At 52.5% G+C, this 18,377-nt stretch overlaps 1 pseudogene; it reads left to right on the plus strand.

Annotated features, from left to right (window-relative positions):
• Positions 1-18,377, plus strand: part of LOC123842502 (splicing factor, proline- and glutamine-rich-like) — a 164,321-nt pseudogene that overhangs the window by 126,120 nt on the left and 19,824 nt on the right.

An 18,377-nucleotide genomic window follows, 5' to 3' on the forward strand; every position in this document is an offset into this window, starting at 1 on the left:
GCAGGGGGAGGACACGGGCAGATCTTTCTGTGGCTTGTCCTTCTTTCCCGATGCCACCTGCATAGCACTTCTGTCCCGACACCCCTGGATGGAGAGCTCGGGGTTCTGCCCCCAGCACTGGCGTCGTGGCCGTCCTGCACCCTGGGTTCAGTGCAAGCTCCTGGATTCATGCCTCCTTGGGCATTTTCTGGTCCTTGGCCCCCATCCTCAGGCCGCGGGCCCCTCGGCACGCATCTCTGGGTGCGGGGACACGGCGTGCTTCCTCAGAGTTCTCTCCTCATGCCCCCTCCCCAGTCCCGCTTCCCTGGGCGGGGGTCTCCCCAGTGCGCGCACCCTGGGTTCTGAGCTGATCTTGATAACTGAGGGCGGCTTCTGGAAGAACTGCACTGGCCGTCGCCACGGGCCCGGGGGACTTGGCAGATCTACTCCGTGTCAGGTACTCTGACTCTTGCAGGTTGCAGGTCACTCTGGGGCACCCCACCATGCTTGGGGTAGTGCTGCCCCCCACCTCCTCCTTGAGGTGGGCCACCCTAGGGTCCTCGTTGCCCCTGGAACAACAGCTGGTGACATTCAAACTCACCCCATCAGAAAAGCCAACCTTCCTCTTTCTCCTCCTGCGATGAGGTAATTCCCTGGTCCCCTCTGTGGTGTCTGCTCCCGTGGGACCCCACTGGTGGGGGAGCGGGGAGGCTGGTGCACAGGGTCTGGCAGCGGTCGCCCCCAACTGGAGCAGAGGCAGGGGAAGTCCAGTTCTGCCCCTCAATTCCACTGTCATAGTCTCCTGGCTCCCCAGGGCCATGCAGTCCTTGCCTGGCCGGCTGAGGTAGACAGATGCTCTGAGAAGCCTTTTGGCCGAGGGAAAAATAGGACATGTCACAGTGCACCTGTGGGCTGATATCGCTGGTGTGTGACCTCGGGGAGGTTCTCCTATCTCTCAGATTTTCAGCCTTTCTGTTTGTAAAATATGGGTACTAATTCCATCCCTAGCCGTGTTGCAGTGGGAACTGAAACGAATCTTCGTGAGCTGCCTGGTACACAGTGGGCTCCTTCCGGAGAGTCTGGACAGAGCTGACTCTGCTCTCTTGTCCTGACAGGACCAGGCGGGGACGTGTTGAGAAGCCCCTTCTGTGTGCAGAGCAGCATGGCTGCGTCCAGAATGTGGGTGGAGCCCAAGAACACATACCTACTCCTTATATTCACGACACATTCACCATATACTGAATACGCGACAGTGGGATTCTCTATTCAAGGTAGTTGTGTTCCATAAAGTCACTGACACTGAATTAGGAAACTCTGAGCCATTGAGACTGGGGGACACACAGGGTCAGGTTCCTGAGCGCCTCCTGAGCAAGTTCATCAAGGATCAATCCGTGACCTTGCTTGGTATGTGTTTCTGCTTAAAGACCATTTATTTCATATACATTGTTGGTGCAGGAACACCGGACTCACAACAGCCAGCACTGTAAGCCCTGGCTGGACGTACACGTGTGCACAGCGCGTCACAGCCGCTCGCCCCAGGCCACCCGACAGCGCTTCCCCACCGTGCGTGGGAACCATCTAAACAGCCAAACCAACAAAAAGCACAAGAATGCATAAAGCGAGGTCCCAACAGGCCATGAGAAGACATCTGCCTTCACTCTGAGAGCTGAAACCAGAAGGCAGAGTGTCACCTTGTTGGACTCCGGCTGGCAAAGTTCATGCTACAAATAAATTTTAGCGAGTAGGTGGATTTGCAGATAGGGATCCGTGGATAATGAGGACCAGTTGTGTATTCATCATAGGTACTACGTATTCCCTCCATGTGTTTTGGAGACGTGGTACATACACACATGTGCCCCTAGCTGTTGCTGGGGGGTCCAGGGGCCCAGCCCCTCTGTGGACACCCCTCCCCGCCCCCTTTGCCTAAAGAAAGAAAGGAAAAGACCGAAGCACAGTCTGAACCTCCGTGGGGCCCCTGGAATCAGAGTGCTGCCAGAGTGTATGTATTACATCTCCAAAATAGAGATACTGCACTTCTGGTCTAGATGATCTCTATATTGAGCTCACTTCCCGGCTGTGTGACCTTGAGAGCTATACTTAGACATTCTGTGCCTACTTTTACTCATGTGCGAAGTGGGGGTTAAAATTAACAGGATCATTTTTTAGAGGCTTGTTGGGAGGGTCTGATGAGTTCATTTATGAGACGTACCAACAACAGTGTCAGGCACATAGCAAGTGTTTAGTGAGCACGCAGCCAGGCCAGGCTCCCCCACCCGGGGAGACGGAAGTGTCCCCGCTGTCTCCGGGCACAGTTCTCAGACCCTCCACGATCCTACCTGCTGATGCAGGAAGGCCAGTCCCTGCCAAGTCCCCTCCCCAGGGCTCCTCCATGGCTCTGGCCATGCTGTGGTCCCAGTGGGCAGTGGTCCTGTCCTAGGTTGGCACGATGCCGCTGCCAGCTCCTCGGGAAGGGCCTGGCCAGAGGTGTTCCAGTGAAATGGGAATTTGTCAGCCCATTGTCCCCCGCTTTTCACAAACCCCTTGCCCAAGGCTCGTCTGCATCTGTGTGAACAGCTGTGGGGGATTTCCGGGGCATTCCTGGGAGTTGTCTGAGCTTCCCTGGACAGAGCAGTCTCCTTGGTCCACGGCACCCGAAAGAGCCTGATCTCTGCTCCAGCCCAGCCAGGCTCCCCTGGCCGCTCAGACGTGGAGGTGCCAATACCATGCTCCAGGCCTGGGTGACCAGCTTTCCCCAAGGCCCCGAGGGTGGCAGACTCCATACGATCTCCTGTCCTCCGAAGAGAGCACGGAACTTCGGAAGTGCTCCACCTTCATTTAGCACAGTCAGAAATGTGGCTCTGAGGAAAGAAGGACCACCGTTCTGTTTGTCCTTGGGACAGGTGGCTAATGAACGCAAAGAGCTTCCGGCCAAGGATGCTCACACGTCGGTCCTCCAGTGCCCTCTGCTGGCCACCCTGGGAGCGGACTTCCCCAGCCTTCACCTACTGGGCACTGTGGGTCTCCAGGGGCAGCAAAGGTGTGCTGACTCTACTGAGCCTCCCAATGTCAAGAGAGTCATCTCAATAACTATTGTAAATTGCTAAACTATAAGTCAGATTGGGCCAGATTTCTTGATGTGGGTTTGCAAAGCAGAGGGAGGGAGAGAGGGAAGAAGGAAGGGGGAGGGGGCGGGGAGAGGGAGGGGGAGGACAGAGATCCAGTCTCTTCTTATATTGACACTAATCTTATTGAGTAAGGAAAGGGTTAAGGTCTAGGCAGGGAGAGGAGGGGGCCCCTGGCTGGGCTCTGAGACTATTCCTGGCAGGCAGAAGCTAAGCCAGAGTGAACAAGACATAAGGAGGCAGACCACCTGGTCTCGATGGCCGCGAGTATTTCTCTTTGGCGGCTACAGTGTATCATAGAAAATGACTAAACCCCAAAGAATTAAGTCATGAAGGGGGTCATCAAGAGTCCATGCTCAAGCCAAGACGGCACAAGAAACTCAAGGCCACAAGCTTCCCGGTCAGTTCTCCATAAAGGACTACCAGTAGAAGCCCTCCGTGGCAACGCATTCGGGACCCTTCTCACTCTAGAAAGCTTCTTCTTTTCTTTCCTTTCTGCTCTCACCTTCACATAATAAACTTTCACTTCACCCTTTTGTGTCCTCGAGATTCATTCTTCAACTCCATGAGACAAGAACCCTGTGATCCTACCACACTACCAGATCAGGGTCCTACAGTTATGACCTCATTTAAGCTTAATCATATCTGTAAAGCACCCCCCCACCTCCTCACCCCCTGTCTCCAAATGCCATCAACCTGAAGGTCATGGTTTCAACATACGGACTTGGGGTGAGGAACAACTCAGTCACAGCATCATTAATCAGCTCAGTCTCTTTACACTAGTAACACTGAGAATGGTAACACTTATACGTTAAAGCGTTTTTTTTTTAATTAGCTCTATTGAGGTATAATTCGATATAATAAAATTTGCCTGTTTTAAGTGAATTGGTTCGTTGAGTTTTGAAAAACGTACACAGTCATGGAGACGCTACCGCAAGGAAGATGCCGAATTCTCTCCGCCCTTTCAAGGTCAATACCCTCCTCCCACCTCCAGCCCCAAGAGACCAATGATCCACCTTCTTTCACGACAGTTTTGACTCTTCTGGAATCTCACACACACATTCCAGCAGCGTGTGCTCCTGGGCCTGTCTTCTTTCACTCGGACAGGACTTAAAGCCTGATGTGCACGTGTCCCTAAGATCTACCTTACTGATTACTTTGCTGGAGTCTCTATTTCCTTACTTAGTTTTCTGTTCACATGACTTGTCTTATGCCCAGCATGGTGTCCCCAACGTTCATCAGTTGTGTTTTTATCCATTTCTGCCTGCATGACCCATTCTTTCTGGTTTGTAAAGCAGAATACATTTGCCTAGCTTTTTATGGGTACAAACATTTATAACTGTTACATCCTCACTGTGACTTGTGGCTTATAAAGTGTCCTTCTTAGTCATGTGTGAGTGCTTTGGCCTGAGTTCTATTTTGTGGGATCATCGAGATGGCATCCCCTACTCACTCAGTGTCCTGCTAGATAAATCCCCTCTGATCATTAGTGTTTTAAAGTTCTATATTTTTAGCAATCTACTGATAAATTCCAATTATAATTTTTAATCATGACGACTATTGGTTAAGCACAGAAAGCGAATGGAATCCTGATCAGGAAATACAGGAAGCAAATGAAGAGAATCATAATACAAGTAATTCCAGTGAAAATCCATCTTCGGATCTTCAGCAGATAAGTTATCTGTTGGATTGACTTAAAAATCTTGTTGAGAGCATCCACATTTCTCCAGAAAGTAAAAACAATGTTAAAAAGAAAAAAAATGACCAGAATATTAACTATTATGTTCTTAATGAAACACTTATCAGAAATAAAATATTTGTGTATCAATTCACTTTACCCTATTCCCTACAAAGTTACTACCCATTCTTTTTTGTAATTCCTACGAAAGGGCTTGAGGCTTTTTATTCTGTGAAAGGTGCCAACAGACGGGAGGGTTGGGCAGCATTGCTTAATGTCTGCTTTTATCCTGCCTACCACTCTTGATCTTCATAATAACACATGAGTTCTTTATTAGCTCTAGAATCTGAACTTTTCTGCTTTGTGGCTACAGTGTTCTGCAAAATGTAACTTGGTGCACTGAGTGTATTGAATTATGACCCAAATGATCCTCATCATGGCAAATGAAACCACGCGGGGTTCCTGTCTGCCTGCTCTCAGTTAGTTTTACGGGTCCATGTAAGTGTGATGATGAGCAAATGCTCAGCCTCCGATTTCCATTCATTCAGTAGCCACCGGGCGCTTGCCTGGAATGAAGCAGTTTGCCGGATAACTAACTTCTGGCCTCAGGGTGGAGCTCTGTGTTACAGGATTCCTCACCCGCGAGCCTCAGGCCAGGGTCGACCTGTCTTACTCCCTTCACTGATCCATCCTGCGGCCACAGACACCTGAGAGCAGGGACTTCCGTCCTCCCGTAGGTAGGTGCTGAGCAGCAAGCAGCTTCCAGCTCAGGAGAAGAGCCAGAAAGTCAGCTGAAGCCAGGGATCTGCTCCAGGACCGGTCAGTAGCTCTGGGCATCAAACTCAGGAGTCTGGTTAGCAAGTTAGACCAAGTCCCGTGGAACTGAGTCACGAGGGACCAAGGATGGCTATCGTTTGCACCCCCAGATCATTGCAGTCATAATAAAGCAGTCACCGCATGGGTCTCTGTCATGTAGGCAACAGCCCCCACTGTTGGTAAGTGGATGGCATCTTACCTGTTAGGTTGCTCTGCGCGTCACTTCTTGACTCACACTGCCTTGGAAGGCATCGTGGTTATCCACCAGGAAACCGTGGTTCAGGCGTCCAGGGACACCCGTGGAAGCTTGACTCCCAGTCTGTCTCTGGGCCCATGACACTCTGCTACGTTCTTGCCATCTGGAAGCCAAGCACTGCGGACCCTCCTGCCCCCTGGCCACCCAGGGTGTCTTCCACCACATATGCTCCGAGTCTGGGGATGTCTCACTCTGCCCTGATGCCCTGGAGAGAGGCACCTTCTTGCTGCATCTTCCTCACGTTTAGGCAACACATCCCCCATTGACTCGATGACCTCCCTGCCGCGTGGCAGAGCCCAGTGCAGTCTCCCGTCCCTTCAACACCGCCTCCAGTAGAAGAGTAAGGCGCTAATGCTGATACCCCACGCCCACATGTCTTTCCTCCCACAGCCCGCGTGTGTGTTTGTGACCTCACTTTTGAAATTAATGTATTCGCCTGCCGGATCCTGCCCCGTGTGCAGGCCACCCGAGGACAGTCGCCGCAGCTCTAGGGAGGCGCCCGGATCCCACAATGTGGTCTTTGACTTTGACTTATCAGTGTTGACCACATCATCTTCTTCCTTTATAACCACCCACAGTACCTGGGCTGAAGCCCATGCACACAAAGGATGTTTGGTAAATATTGACCGATTGTCCTTTGTTCAACAACTTATCCACCTACAGGAGCTCAACAAATATTAATGCTTTGGCAAAACCCTTCAAGTCGTTCAAAACAAGGTATCGTAGAGTGCTATGGATGTATGAATAATCTCCTAATGAACCACAGTATTAACTTCTTGCCATTCGATATGCAAAACAGGGCTATTATGAGCCTCGAGACCCGGTGGGCACCTTTATAACTAAGAACTACAGGGAGGCACTGGCCACTGAGGCTGGCTCTTGCCTGTGATGTTGCCATTCTTCGTGATCTCACACTTTGCTTTCAGTTCCCCGATGGGTTACATACTCAGTGCGGTGCGTACATGACCGCAGGGCAAAAACATTCTTTGAAACGGTGATGTGATGGCGAGTAACGGAAGAGCCAACGTGTGATATATACTGGTTTCAAAGCCAACAAAAGTCCATGTGGCACCTTCAACACAAACCAGCCAGAATCCCTGTGAGGAGCAGCCCTGCAGAGGGAGCTGGCTGTGAGGAATTTCTCCCCCCGCTCCGAGGAATCTCCCTCGCCCGCATAGACAGGTGCAAGGAAGCATGTGGAGAATCTGGCCCAGGTCATCTTGCACATTCTCATTGATGGTTCAATATGTTTTTTGCTTTTGGCAAACAATGCATTTCTTAAGGGTGGGCTCTGCTTTCAATTTCTTTTGAATTCCCTAAAAACGAGTGCAGCTGAGCTAAAACTTGGGATGTGGTGGAAAGAATCAGGTATGATATAAGGTTGCCTTTTATGAGACGTGAGATACTTTCAATTCTGATCATTCTTATGCTACCTTTTAGTGAAAAATCTAATGGGCCATTTTTTCTCCTCTGATGGATTAGTGCTCATTTCTAGAAAGTCAGAATCACAATCTGTAGTTTATTCTCTCTGATGGACTTTGAGGTCAAGGCTGAGACAGTACGCAGCAGGGGACACACCAATAGCATGTTTGGGTTCAGAGATTAATAGTATGAACCCATGATCGCTTCCTCGGCACTCCCCTGCTGGCATACCAAGTCACGCTCAAGCACGCTCTTCCTCCCCCACCCGGGACATAGTCAGGTCTTCATATCGAGCAGATTTGGCAAACCTACTAATACGGAGAGAAAGTTGAGATTGCACTGCAGAGGCCCAGGGACCTAGGAATCAAAATCAGAAAACTCGGAATGACTGGAGCCGTTATTTGCTATTAAGATGGATGCTGGATGGGATTCCAGAGTGCTCCCTCCCTCATCCTGGACCAGATAAGCCTCTTTGATATTGACCAGGCATCCCGGACAGAACATTAAAATGGCTCCTCCAAACCAGGACCCCGGTGTTCAGATCCCGAGCCTCAGAGCCGGCTTCTCCCAGGCTTGATCACTCTCAGCGCTTTCTCCCCGTGCTTCCCAAACCGCCTTATGGTATCTGGATTTTTTAAATAACAATTTTCAGCAGCCAGATGTCAAATCCTCTTTCTTAGATAAACAGTATGTAAGGTAGGATGCTCCTCTGTATACACACTACCCAGATTTATTCATGCTGGACTTTTGTTCTATTTGCCTTGATACCTCTCATTTTTTAAAGAAGAACTAAAACAAGGAAAGTACCACCTTTACCCGTTCTTTCCCCTCCCTTCCTGGAGTTAAGCACCATTCTGAAGTCAGTGTATATTATTCCTATGCATACCCATAAACAGTATGTGGTGCTTTTTGTTGTTGTTTTTTAAATAATCAGAAATGGTATTATAATATACAGGCTTTTGATCTTGTATTTTACACTTTAGAAATTTATTCTTATTGATAAAAATAGGTCTGATGCATTCATTTTAATGTGGAGTGCATTCCCCCATTGGTAAGCAATTACGTATATTATCCCCAGTGTCTTCCTATCAAAACAATATGCACTTGTTTCATTTACTAGGTATTGTCAAAATGCTTGCCCAAGTAGATGCACTAATTACACTCAGCAACTTTGAGGAAGAGTTCCTTTTTCTCTATACGCTTGTCGGTATTTTGTGATATGGGTACAATCCATGTGAGCGAAATGGCGTGTAAATGTTCGTTTCTTCTGTCATTCCCAACTATGAGGGACACTGGGCCTCTTTCCATGCTTTACCGTAAATTACTTCTGTGTGCATTTTAAAAACTGCTGTTTGTCTTTTTCTCATTGGTTTGTAGAAATTCTTTATGTATCCTTGATAGTGATCCTTTATCAATTGCATGGGTTCCAAATATCTTTTCCTAGTTGGTGGCTTGGCTTTTTTATTCACCTGTCATGTCTTGCTGAATAGGTAGCCTGAATATTAATTGAGTCAAACCTATCAACTGTACCTTCAAGATATGTGTGATTTTAGAAAATCCCAAGCAATCTTTAAAACCACAAAATTATAGGACACAAAGTTAATATAAAAATGAGTTGTGTTTTTACATATCAGCAGCAAACAATTGGAAGTAAAGTTATCACCCAAGAATAAAGGCAATCTTACTTCCTCTTTTGTGATCTTTATGCCTTTGTTTTCTTCTTGCCTTACTACATCTATTAGAACCACCCTTACAATGTTAAATAGAAATGAGAGTAAGAATCCTGGCCTTGGTCCCAGTCTTACAGGGAGAAGGCTCATATTTTACCATGAAGAATGGTGCTGTGGTGTTTTTTGGTAGATGCCCTTTATCAGCGGATGAACGGTCCTCTCTATTCTTAGTTGTCTGAGAGTCTTCACCATGTGTGAGTATGACTTTTGTGAGATGCTTTTAACACGTTTATTGAAATGATCACAGTTTTTATTTTCATTTTTTCTATTAATGTGGTGAATTGCACTGATGGATTATCTGATGTTAAACCTACCTTGTTATCGTTAGATAAACCCTTGTCATCCATGATGTGTTGCTCTTTATGGTATGTTGCTGGATTCAGCTTGCTAGTATTTTGTTAGGTTTCTCTGAATCTATGTTTGTGATGGTCTTTCATAATTCATAATCTATTTGCCAGGTTTGGGTAGGAGATTTATGCTGGCCCCGTAAAATGATCTGGGAAACAGTCCTTCCTCATCTTCTTTCTTGGTTTGCGTGAGATAGGAGCTCTTTGACAGAATGACACAGTGAAACCATCTAAACCTGACATTTACTTTGCGGGAAGGATTTTGATAGTAAACTGCAAAATTTTCCCCTCTCCCCGCTCTGTTCTTTGCCACGTGAGGTGGAAACGTCGGTGAGCAAGAAGAGAGCCCTCACCAGAAGGCAACCGTGTTGGTGCCATGATCCTCGACTTCCAGCCTCCAGATCTGTGAGAAATAAAGGCTGTTTATAAGCCACCCAGTGGCCATGGGCTTCTGTTAGAGCAGCCTGAGCACGCTGAGGGCCAGACACACACACTCATATCCTCACACGAGTGTCCCATCAGAACATACAACACGTATGTCAGGACATGACGGAGCATGACGCACTCACGTTTGATCCCATGGCTTGTGTGGTTCCAGAGCTTTGAAGAATACCTGTGCTCATGTGAGATGGTGTAGGCTTGTAGACCCCTTGCAGGCCAGGGTCATTTGAGGACTGCACTGAGGTTAAGGTCGGCCAGGCAGGCCCAGGCCAGGAGGAGAAAATGTTCTCTTCCCCTTACCTCATGTTGCAAGGCCTAAATGCCTGGATCAGCAGGAAGTGGCTCTTGCCTCGCTTAAAGTGTATCTTTCTAATCAGAAGTGTTCTTTCTAAAGACCAAGAACATGTTGTCTCCAAAGGAAGGATGGCTAAGAGAATTCTTTATTCTGCAAGCATAAGCAGGATGTATTTTGTTCTTAATGCATTTCGTGTATATTTCACTTCACAGATGTTGGCTTGATACATTGTTATGTTTATCTGATCTCTGCGAGTATATAGCTAGGTGAGAAATAAACGGCAGTACGCAGTTGCAAGTGCTGCCTTTGCTCTGCATCCCCTGTGTCCTGGTGATTTCGTAGACCCTTACCCAGGGACCCCAACGCACTAGACGTTGACACTCATGATCCATCAAAGTCACATGGACTCGAAAATGACCACCACCCACTGGGGGGCTGGGGGGATGCCCACGCGGCAGGTGGACCTCGGCAGGTGGACTTCGTCCCACTGGCTCAGGATGATCCCCATTCACACTTCTCCTCCCGATATAATCATTGCCAGTGCTCTGTAGGCTCTGAAAAGTGTCCCAGTCTGGACAACTCATGACACAGTCGCCTCCCTAAGGGGCCTCCCCTGGCCTCGGGTGTTGGCGCCTGGCCCAGCTTCGACCAGGGGAGCCTCACATTTGCCCACCAGCCTGTGTTGTCTTAACCTCCCTTGAGACAAGGAAATGAGAACAAAGGACTGCTTGACGATTATTTGGGTGAGGTATGGGAGTGCAGGAGAGGGTTCTACAAATACTGGTGATTGATTACATGCGGCCAGCGATCTGTAGAGACCAGAGATCGAAGGTGCACAGGGAGGGCAAAGTAGGCCCAGGACGGGTGTGGAAGCACAGGGTTGTGGTTGGCAGGACAGACAGCGTCCCGGGTGCAGGGGCACCAAGCACCAGGCGGAGCTCCTGGGAAGCCCAGTCAGGGACCTTCTCCCCGGGACACAAGCTCTCCAGGTCTCTGGCTGTGTGCTTTCCTCCCCGTTGTGAGAAGATGCAAGTGAAGGTAGATCTCAGAGCTAGATGTGCCTCGAGTGTAGCAAAGGCCATTGAACTAGGTGGTTCCTGCGAGAGAGCTCTTCCCTCACAGTCTGGAGGCCAGAAGTCTGAGATGAAGGTGGGGAAGCGGCGCTCCCTCCCAGGGCGCTGGGGGAAGGTCCCTCCTGCCTCCTTCACCCCTGGCGGCTGCAGGCAGTCCTTGGCGCTCCTCGGCGCTTCGCTGCGTCCCCCCCAGCCTGGGCCTCCATTGTCACATGTCGTCTCCCCGAGAGTCTGGGTTTCTGTCCTTATAGGGACACCAGTCATATTGGATTAAGGGCCACCCCATTCCAGTCCGACCTCATCTTCATTTAAATCATCACGCTTGCCACAACCCAATTCCAAATAAACCATTCTCGGGGGTTCCAGGAAGGATATGAATTTGGGAACGACACTATCCATTCCAGCACTCTTAGGAAGTCACTTGGCGACAATGGCTGGATTCACAGGGAAGTGCGCAGAGGTCGGCAGGGGCCATCTTCCGCCTTCCCTGGCCGTCCTCCTGGGACACGGCTCAGGGCTGCACCAGGGGCTGGCAAGCGACAGGTGCAGTTCGGGGCATCTCCCTGTCCTGCGTCAGGGCAACCACCGGCGCCTGGGCTTCCTGTTGGAGCTGGTCCAGTCACTCCAGAAAAGGCCCATCCGGGTCTGAAAGGCGGGGCTGTCGTGAGGGGCCTGGTGCCCGCAGGCACACCTGCTCCGGCTATTAGCTCTGTTTATTTCTGACTGATCTGTCGCCCTTCGGGGTCCAGGTCATTGGCTAACTCATTCCTGGGACACTTTCCTTGTTATAACAGCCTCTGGGCTGAAGCAACAGCCCCAGCCCCAGCCCCCAGGACCTCCGGGGTTAGGGCCACTGTGGCCGAAACCACCAGCGGTAGATTTTGGGCTAGACGTCGGTTCCTCCAGAACACCCGGGGGCGTCTCATGCCCCCATATACGGTGGGACAGACACTGGCCCAGTGCTGGGGGCAGGAGGTGCAAGCCCCAGGAGGGGCCTCCTAGGGCTCACGGCCTCTGTCCTGACTCACCCTCTGTCCTCCTCCCCTCCTCCTCCAGAGTGGGTGGGGGACTCATCTGTGCAGTTCTACCCGCCCCCCATTGTCTTCAGTGTAAACCACGCCAAAGACCGGAGCCTCCAGGAAGGGTCTGCAAGCCCCCCTCCAGGAAGCAGGAGGAAATTCTGTGTAGGGCACAGAGGGAGGCGCCCACACCCAGGGCAGCTATAGAACGAGTAACAGCCGGTCAACAGGAGGCTCCCCCGGCGGGTGAGTCCAGGGCTAACCCAGGTGTACCGATTAACCGACTGTGTATCTTTCCCCCCATCTGGCCCTCCGCTGGCTTGAATAACCCAGAGTGACAATCTTAGTGAGCTGAGAGGTAGCACGGAATATATAAGCCTGTATAGGCCACGTTGACTCGTGTTGGGTGAGTTAGCAGCACCTGCCGGGGACACCCTCGGACCCTCACCCGTCTGTGAACTCCTCTTCACTCCTTAAGACCCAGTTCAGCCTGCACTCCCAACGAGAAGCCTGCTGGGCGGCGTCCCACCAGCTCTTACCACGTTGCATCACAATCCACATGTCAAAACTTACTCTCCCCCACTGGACCGTGGGCTCTGAGGTCAGGGGCTCTGCCTGGTGTCCTCAGGGTCCAACACTAGCAGGTGGAGCACCTTGCCCTCGATCCACACTCAGTCCCTGCTTGTGGCATATACTTGCCAATGGCCATGCGCTCTGCAGGTGGGAGGTGGTAGCCCAGCACTCAGGGCAAGACCGCCCGCTGCTTGGACCCGTCCAGAGGAACCTCACCTTCCCTGGGGCACTGCACACAAAGCCCAGGGCAGGAGGGATTCACAGGGGAGCCATCCCAGGACAGTCCAGGCACATGGCCAGGGACACTGTGGCAGAGGTAAGGCGTCAGAGGCTGAGGAAGGAGAGAGCTCCCAGCAGGAGCCGGGGTGTGGTCACCCTAGATTCAGGGGCGCCCAGGGCAGCCCCTTGTTAGGGTGGGGCTGGAGACCAGTCCTGGGCCTGGTTTTCATTCATTCCTGGAAGATGAACGTCCCCCCAGGGATTTTCTCTACGATGATCTCTTCATAACAAAACTCAGGCCATCTTTCAGCTTGGGCTCACACTCTCCTTCTGGGAGCAAAGCAAAGCCCTGAAACAACACAGACATTGCTCTGTCTTCAGCCTGCACTTGTCTTGGAAGAGGGGGTGAAAAGCAGATGGTGGGGGCTTGCTGAGTAGGAGGGGCTAGGCCTGGGCTGTCGCAAGGTGGGACCCAACCCTCATTGCCAACGCGTGCACAGCCAGGCCCCATCAGTCACTGGGTGGAGGACAGCTCTGGGGACAAACTCTGGGGTGGTTCAGGTCCCCCTCCAACACCACACCCCCACCGGGGGCTCAGGTGACCAGCCAGGTGCACCTGCTTCCGGGTCCTACACAGCTTCCTGGATCCCGGCTCTGCCAGGCCCACGAGAGGAAGCCCCGACAGGCATCTTAGGTTGTGAGCCTTAGTTCATTCCTCTGGAAGATGGGTATAATTATTCCCATCTTGTTTTGATAGGCTGTTATAAAATAATTTCCAGGATATATCTTTCATTAAAAAAAAGAAGACAAGCTGAACAAAGATGTCTAGTAAGTTCTCATTTGGGTTAAAAACGTGCTTAGGTCTAGAGAGAACGTTTCTGGAAAAATACTTAAAGTGTTAAATGCAGATACCTCTGGACAGGAGAGGACTTTTTTGGATTGTCTGCTCTTTCAAAACCTACTGCATATATTCTATTTTTATCAAAATGCTACAATTTATTAAACTCAATTTTCTTAAAATATTGAATAAGTGTATCGAATACATTTATGAAAGTGTACTTAATGATAAAAAATAAATCTTGCTGTCAACAAGAGAAACAGAAAGGACAGGATTTTCAAGAATTACGAGGGAGGAACGAGATCCGTGCGCACAGCGTGCCTGAATCTCGGGCGGGACTCGTCTTTTCAAGTCTCCAAGGCTGGTCTTGGTTCTGGGCGCTGTGGTCACTGAGGAGGGCGCCTTATGGGCTGCTCCTGGCTGGGTTTCTGGCTGCCGTCCTGCCCCCCGCGGAGCCTTCATCCTCTCCCCCAGGCCAGGCCAGCCTGGGACTCACAGCCCAGCTCCCCAGAGAGGAGTGGTAAACTGGAGACTGGAGTCTGGCCTCTCAGCCGGCTTGCTACCACGGTGGTGGGGTCAGACTGGCCTGTCCCCCTTCGGGAAGATGAGCCGCCGGGGGCTCACAGTCCTGCGCAGGGAAAAGTAGGTGCGACCAGAGGAGGGGAGGGCCGTCCCCAAGCAAACAGAAGCCAGAGTAGCTGTACAAACACCAGGGTATAAATGCGTCCCCTTGGCCGACGCGGCACGTTCTCCGAGCAGACGGGTCCCCAGAGCCCGTCCGCCGGTGACCATGGAGGCCAGAGCGCTCTGGCTGCTGGTGGTGGTCCTGGTGCTGGGGTCCTCCAGCTGGTCAGCAGCGTACCAGGGCCTGTGTGAGTATTGCTCAGGCTTCCTCTTCATGCCGTGGGAAGGAGGGGGCTGGTGGCGGGTGGGGGGAGGGCAGAGGAGGAGGAAAAGGGACGCAAGATGCAGGCTCTGGGGGCCGTGTGGGGGCTCGAGGAAGGTGACCAGGCCCCCCGTTAATTAGTAACTGCCATTTACCAGATGCACAGGGTTCCTCTCAATAGCCCTACAAACTGGGTCTTGTTGTTTCCATTTTACAGACAAGGAGACCGAGGCTCAGAAAGTTAGTAACTGACTGCATGCAACCCTCCCAGTCGGTGCTGGGACCAGGTTAGAACCCAGGTTAGAGCCTGGCCTGGCTGGCAGCCTCTGCCAACCCTACCACCCCATTGCCTTTTTGGCCACAGATTTCTGAATTACCAGATAGGTCTTGACACACTGTGTGGGCACATTTACCAAACAGAAAGACCAATGAATACGGTCTCTTTCAGAACGTTTTCAGTGCGCACGGACAATTTCCACTTAGCCCTGGCCTTGCACCTGCAGGTGAGGGGTGTGGCTGTCCCATCCACCCAAGTTTGAAGAAATTAAGGTGTGGCTCTTATCAGGTGCCAAAGGGAGTGGCTCCCAGCCTGGGTGCCCGCCAGAGTCACCCGGACGGCTCTGCACATCCTGCAGCCCGGGATGTGCCCCCCCCACGCCACAGTGTCTCTGGGATCCCAGCACGAGCGAGGTTCGGGAACCCCTGGAATGAGGAATTACCCAGTGGCAGGGATAGAAGAGGATTTCAGGAATTTCCTGTGGTTTCTGTTTTCCTAAGGAAAACCCCGTTAAGTGACCAGGCAAATATTGCAGAACCTGAGCAACATAGGCTTGCTTCAAAACCAAGTGTTGAGGACGGAAGGATGTGCCAGAAAGATGGGACACACCAAGGGACTGGGGGACAGGGAGACGCGGAAAAGGAAGGGAAAACAGCACGCATTGTGGTTTTCTGTTTTAAGTGTTTGTCTCCTATTACACTATTCATTTTTTTAAGGGAGCAGTTTGTGTTGATAAAACAGGGGAGGGGAACCTTGTTTCTGGGTTTGGGGGCCCCCAGAGGGCCAGCGGGAAGGAACCGCGGCCCATGGACCCCCGACCGGGCCCTGGGGGCACACAGTGCGAGGGGCACCCTGGCCGAGGCCCAGAGCTCCCAAGGGCAAGTCAAACCTTCTGCGGGAAGAGCGCCCTCCTCAAGCAGACGTTGGGGTGCGGGGGGTCCTTTGCTTTGAACTCGGAAGCTGGGGGGAGGCTGCGGGCTGGCAAACTGAAGTCAGCAGACCCACCCGCGCTGACCGGGTGCTGTCTGGGACAGCGTCGAACCTGTGTGAGGTGCCGGCCAAGGACAGGGTGGACTGTGGCCACCCCAGCATCACCCCCGAGCAGTGCACCGGTCGGGGCTGCTGCTTCGACTCCAGCACCCACGGGGTGCCCTGGTGCTTCACGCCTCTGCAGGACACAGGTGAGCGGCCCCCGGGCGCGGCGTCCTCCCTGGGTCCCCGGAGGCCACGCGCGCCCGGGCAGGGCCCCCAGCGCCGCGGCTGTCCGTCGGCGGAGGCCTCAGTCGGGGCTGTGCCTGCTGTCCCTCTGCTGAGGGGTCTGTGCCGACTCTAAAGCTGTCGTTTCGAAAATGTGCTCAAAGTCAAGGCGCTACGTCCAGGGGGCTGGTTTAAAAACTCTCCTGGAGCGAAGCGGAAAATGCACAGGTTTGGGAAGCTGGGCCAGTGTCTGGAGCGACCTTCCGCAAACAAAGCCCTGTCGTTTGTGACGTGCTCCTGGCGGGACAGACAGTGGCGGCCCCGGTGCCTCCCCGCACCCCACCACCTTCCCCCAGCCTGCCTCCACCCAGATGCACCCCCCTCCTCAGCCGCAAGCAGGGGTCCGCACACGCGGGGGCGGGGTGGGGTGGGCGGGGTGTGCAGCCCTGGCTCCGTCAGTCCCACCCCACATCTGGGCCGCGAGGTCTGCTAGAAGCCCCCTGGCCATCCAGGTGCCAGCTCCTCTTCTAAGAAGGACACAGGCGTTGACGCAAGGCACCTTCCTGGAATCAGCACGCGCGCCCTTTGTCCCCCGGCGTGAGGGAGCGGAGCCGCCTTCCAGCTGATGCCAGCATCCGGATCGATGATGGGGCCCCCGCCCGCTGCCCCGGGCCTCCTCCCCCTTCCTGGCAAATCCAGGCAGAGGCCCAGACAAGGCTTCGGGACCAGGAGGGAGTTGTCCATTGCCTCTCTGTGGGCTGTCCCCAGTCTTTGGGGCCCCTCAGCGGGGGTCGGGGGTTAGACCTTCTCCTTTGGGTGCTGACAGCGGCCCTGCCAAGGCCCATCCTTTCTATCACCTGCCTGAATCCCTAAGTTCTGGTGGGACATATGGCTATTCTCCACAAGGTCAGACGCTCAATGCTTTCCCAGTGACTTGGGGAGAACGCAAGCCAAGGCACTGACCTTGGAGCCTGTCTTGACCTTGAGAAGCCAGGCACCAGTGGATGAGGTCGAGGCCGGCCATGGGGATGCATGCCTGTGCTTTGTTTCCAGAATGCAGATTCTGAAGCAACGTCCACTGGCCCTGGACACCCCGGGAAATGACCGTCCACACTCGGGGCACCCTGCCTGCGTCCTCGCCTGCTGTGGCTCATCCCTGCTTTTCTCCCCCCCTGCTCCCGGCAAGGCCCTTCCCTGAAAGCTAGGGCCTGGGGCCTGATGTCTTAAAGAATAAAGATCCTGAACTCAGCATGAGGGCCGTTCTTCACTGCTGAGACTCCATGCTCTTGTGTTTTATTTCTGCCAAGTGGCTCTCCTTTCTTAGCCTCTCCCAGAGGGGGGTGGCGGGAGGGGGTGCGAGCGCCTCCAGCCCAGGGCCTCCCAGCCCCCCTCCCCACCCTGGAGCTGAAAGACGACCCTAAGTGGCTGCACTGTTTGCATGAGGATGTCGCAGGTCTCAGACCAAGCCTGACACCACAGGAGGCCCAGTGGCCTTCTTAGTGGCCACCACCTCGTGCAAATTCAGAAAAGACATTTCAAATATAAGTTTCAGGAAAAAAAAGGTGATTAATGTCTTCCTTCGTGAAGAGAGCAAACCAATAAAGCCATCTTACCCACTGGCACTTTTTCGTATTTATTTGCAAGTCGAGTGTAATAGCTGTGGTCTTTTTTTACCTTTTTCTTCTGAAAACGGAGGCAGCTTTGTGAAGAAATGAGCTAGTCTCAGCATGAGGATTCTGTCTCAGGTTCTCATGAAGTCCTAACGACCCCTAGATGCAGAGTTCTTCCCTCCGTCCCTGACTTTCCGGGACACGTGCCTCCCCACCGATGTCACGCAGGGCCCCCGGGTGGGAAGCTCAGTGCGACCCTCTGCTCGGCCCAGGCGTCCTGCATGCTGTTGCTGGCGCCCGCAGCCTCTTACGGCCAGAGGTTCGATTCCCCGCGTGCCCGTCCTGCAGCTCACAGAAATGGGGTCTCTTGGTCTGAGTCGTCCTCCTACTGAAAAGAGACACCGGCTCCCATCAGAACAGAGGTTTTGTTTTGGGGTCTGCACTTGGGGCCAGGTCCCCCGAGCTGACGACGTCCCCGGAAGTGAGATATCATTACCCTTGCTTCACAGATAAGGAAAGATAAGGAAGAAGACTTTAAAAGTCCCACGCAGTGGGGTCTGCTGTGAGGAGGCCAAGGCAGGACGCCCAGGCCTCCAAAT

Source organism: Mirounga angustirostris, unplaced genomic scaffold (genome assembly GCF_029215605.1).
Source record: "Mirounga angustirostris isolate CCGP_5_RB_7025 unplaced genomic scaffold, mMirAng1.0.hap1 SCAF_1, whole genome shotgun sequence".
Classification (NCBI taxonomy): domain Eukaryota; kingdom Metazoa; phylum Chordata; class Mammalia; order Carnivora; family Phocidae; genus Mirounga; species Mirounga angustirostris.